The sequence below is a fragment of the Citrus clementina genome, unplaced genomic scaffold (genome assembly GCF_000493195.1).
Source record: "Citrus clementina cultivar Clemenules unplaced genomic scaffold, Citrus_clementina_v1.0 scaffold_7, whole genome shotgun sequence".
Classification (NCBI taxonomy): Eukaryota; Viridiplantae; Streptophyta; class Magnoliopsida; order Sapindales; family Rutaceae; genus Citrus; species Citrus x clementina.
In genome coordinates, this window is record NW_006262075.1 from 18,157,628 (window position 1) to 18,161,844 (window position 4,217).

The 4,217-nt window shown below is 33.7% G+C and overlaps 1 non-coding gene across 1 annotated transcript; it reads left to right on the top strand.

The window, feature by feature from the left end:
- Positions 1-1,744: 1,744 nt before the first annotated feature.
- On the top strand, positions 1,745-1,851 carry LOC112097099. Its single transcript, XR_002904756.1, has one exon. It is a non-coding gene; the product is annotated as a small nucleolar RNA R71 (small nucleolar RNA).
- Positions 1,852-4,217: the final 2,366 nt, after the last annotated feature.

Here is a 4,217-nt window from a genome sequence, read left to right on the forward strand (position 1 = left end):
TACAGTGTTGTTTTCTTTCCTATTGCAGCAACTGTTTAATCTCTTTGTAATAGCAAAGTCCACAACACTGATAAAATTACAGTCTTCAACCTCATCTAGACTCTTCATTGTGTCCAGTACATTAAATGTAACTTGCTAATTATTCACCCATATAGTCAATTCTCATTTTTGCACATCAATTAGAGTTTTTCCCGTGGCTAAGAAAGGTCTTCCTAGAATTGGCATTTCTTTATCTGCCTCAAAGTCCAACACTATAAAATTTACTGGAAAAATAAATTTATCCACATTCACCAATACATCTTCAATCTTCCCTTTTAGATAGGCATGAGATATGTCTGCAAGTTGTAAAGTCACTGTTGTTGGCCTAACTTTTCCAACTCTCAATTGCTTGAAAACTAATAAAGGTATAAGATTCATGCTAGCTCTCAAATCACATAGTGCCTTACTACTGTATTTAGTTCCTATGGAGCATGGAATTGTGAAGCTCCCTAAATCTTTCAACTTCTAAGGGATTTTATTCTGAAGCATATGGTTGTATTCTTGTGTTAGAGCAATTGTTTCAAACTCTCTAAGCCTCTTTTTCCTTGCCAAAATATCTTTCAAGAAATTCACATAATTTGGCATTTGTTCTAGGGCTTGCATAAAAGGAATATTAATATGTAACTACTTTAGTACTTCTAAGAATTTACTGAAGTCTTTGTCTTGCTTTAGCTTTTTGAATCTTTGTGGAAAGGGTAGTGGATGCCTCAATCGATGTGTTGCAGCAAGTTGTACAGACTACTTTTCTTTTGCCATGTTCTGGACTAATGTGGCTGGTGCTATAGTATTTTCACCAACAAGTGGTTGATCATCATTTTCTACTGATATTGTAGCTTTGATGTTCACACCAGTGGATAGGAAAATAAAATATTGTGGCTCCTCTTTAACTTGAGCTTCCTCTTGGGTTGAAACGGGTTCCACTCTTTTTTTTTATATACCATCAAGAATATGAGCATCTTTTTTAGACCATAAGTTAATCACCTTTTAATGCTCTTTTTCTTCTCTTTTTAGATCTTCTGTGTTGTTGGGAAACTGCCTTGAGGTCTGCTGCTCAATGTTGTAGCTAGCTGTCTAATTTGATTTTCTAAGTTTCTTAAGGATACAGCTTGGCTTTGAACAACTGCTTCATTTTTCACAATGTATTTCTTAAGCAAAGCTTCAAGAGAACTGAATTGATCATTATTGGTATTTCTTTATCCTTGATTTTACTGGTGAAATCCTAGTGGTTGAGCAGGTATGTTTTGTCCACTAGATGCTATAGCATGTTGATTATGATTGCTCCAAGAGAAGTTTAGGTGCTGTCTCCATCTAGGGTTATAAGTGTTTGAGTAAGGATTGTTCTGGTTCTGTCTGTTTAAGTTGCCCACATAATTAACTGAGGCTGGATTTATAAAACAATTGTCAAACGAATATTTTTTTTCACAATAAACACAGGAGACCTCAGCAACCCAGTTAACAGTTACTGAAGCAGTAGTCTTAGCCTTCACTATATTTTTTAATGAGGTTACTTGGACTCATGCTGCTCTTTTGCTACAGCTTGTCTGGTAGATGGCTGCTGATAATTATTGTTGGCTATCATCTCCAAAATTCAATAAGCTTCATTATAAGACTAAGGTAGCAAGGCCCATTTGTTAAAGCATCTACCATTAATCTAGTGTTTGGGTTGAGACCATTATAGAAAGTTTCCAATTGTATACATCAAGGAATACTATAATGAGGACATCTCCTAAGTAACTCCTTAAATCTTTCTCATAAATCATACAAGCTCTCATCTTCAAGTAGATGGAAAAATATGATCTCATTCCTTAATTTTGCATTCTTGGTCGGTGGGAAGTACTTCATCAAAAATTTATCAGCCAAGTCATTCCATGTGGTAATGGAGTCAAGTGGTAGAGATTTCAACCATACTCTTGCTCTATCCCTTAAAGAAAATGGGAAAAGTCTGAGGCTCAATGCCTTCTATGATGCTCCAGTAATATTGAAAGCATCACTTACTTCCAAAAACAGCTTAAGGTGTATATGAGGATCTTTATATGGCAGTCCATTGAATTGCCCTATTATGTGAAGCATCTGAAACATCACTGGGTTAAGCTCAAAATTATTCACTTGCACTTCGAGGCTAACTATTTCAAGGTTTATGGCTTGAGAGGTCAGCACTGCATAATCTCAAATGGCTCTATTTCTATCATCTGTCATATGAATAATATTGTTATTCCCTAGTTGTCCATAAATAATATGTCCATTCTAACCTTTTTGACCTCCTTGTGCATTTACTAGTTGTATTTCTCCTTGAGAGTTCAAATTCCCTATATCTTGGAAATCATCCATTGCTACAGCAGCTTTTAAATTTTTTTGCTCTTTTCTCAATCTCCTTGCAGTTCTTTCAACTTCTGGATTAAACTAGAATTCAACAGGCTTATATTTGTGCATGCAAAGGTTGCTAGATCATTTCTGTCAACAAAATAAACAAATTAAAACAAAATTAAAAAGTAGCATCAATTAAGATTAATTTCACAAATCACAATGAACAATCAATCCCCCGCAACGGCATTAAAAACTTTTTGGGTTATTTCTATTGCTATGGGTGTCAATGTACAAGTGTACACAATAAATAATATACTAATAAGTATTCAGATCGTCTCTACAGTGATTGATGTTATCAGACTTGTTAGAACAATCTTAATGGTGCAGTTTTGTTTTAAATTAAAATAAGACACTTTGTGAAACTAATAAACTAATTAAATTAATAATGCAATAAATAAAATGCAATAAGGAAAATTATCATGTCAAACATAAGGATGTAATTAATGAGAAATGAGTAGTTGAGTGAATAAACTCACTTACTGGTATTAACTATTTTTTCAATTACGGTATTGTTGCTACAACATCTACTACAGCACTGGACAGAATCCCTCATACATCCTCAGCTGTCGCATGTTGGATATCTTATACTTAATGCAACCTAACAGTGACCAATTATTATGCCAACTTTAAATATAGCATTAAATGTTATAGGTTCCAATTGCCCTATAGGGTGAATCTTTATGTCTAGTTCTTCATTAATTTTAGATCAAGTATGACCCTATTCAAATCAAGATTAACTCAATTTGGGAAAGTCAATCTAAAACCAATTATTGTCTTAATTTGATCAACTAAGTCAGACTTTTTTTAGGTTCTTTCTTAGCTAGTATCTACTAAATAGCTAGTCGGCCGAAATAGAGAATTGCAATAAATACAATTAAGACAAAATATTATATCACACGCAGAGCAACACACATATGTCAATCAAACATCCATTAAGATCTTTTATCACTCAATCACAATCAAATTCAGTTAATGATTTACAACAGAACAGTAAATAAGATTGTTATAGCCATCCAATACATTCCCATCATTAAATAGAAAAAAAGAAAAGAAGTAGAAGAACTGAAGTTTGCTTGGTCGTCTTGATATCTTCTCTATTTCCTCTATTTCCTCTATTTCCTCCTTGAATTCTCTGTTACCACCTTTAATCTCTCTCTAAATTTTTGTTTTCTTGTTGTTTCTGTTTGGTATTCGCCTTGGGTGATAAATCTCTCCCTTCTTTTTATTTGTGCTCCTTTTATAATACCGTACATTATCAGTTGTTATGATTCCTACAGCCATTATTCCTCTGATGACAATACTCAACTTGCTTGAGCAAGGATGTAAATGAGGCAAGTTAACTCCATCAACAACAAGGTCAACTCAATTTGTTGATATTCTTTTAATATTGACTCTTGGAAATTGAATAACACTGCCTTCAGTTATTGTACATCCGAAGGCTTGATGGCTTTCCTTCTTAAGACAAATCGAAGAAAAATTCATGTGAAGTTACTTTTACTTCAAGTTTGCAAAGAAACCTATTCACATAGATTTTGGCATCCATATCTGCAATAGATATGTTTTGTCAAGGACTTGGAGCAGCTGCATTTTAATGAAAATGGGAGAATCAATCACACTATTAAACAGCTTAGGAGCCATAAAGAAATCATGGCCATGATTAAAATCTAATCTTGCAATACCCAAATCTTCTACGGCATTTTAGTCATTTCATTAGATTAAGGGTATTTAGTCTTTTTCTAACCCCTTAGCTAAATTCTAGTCTTGCATATAAAAGAAAAAAAAATGCCATCTTTGCCTAATGAGAGAGAGAGAGA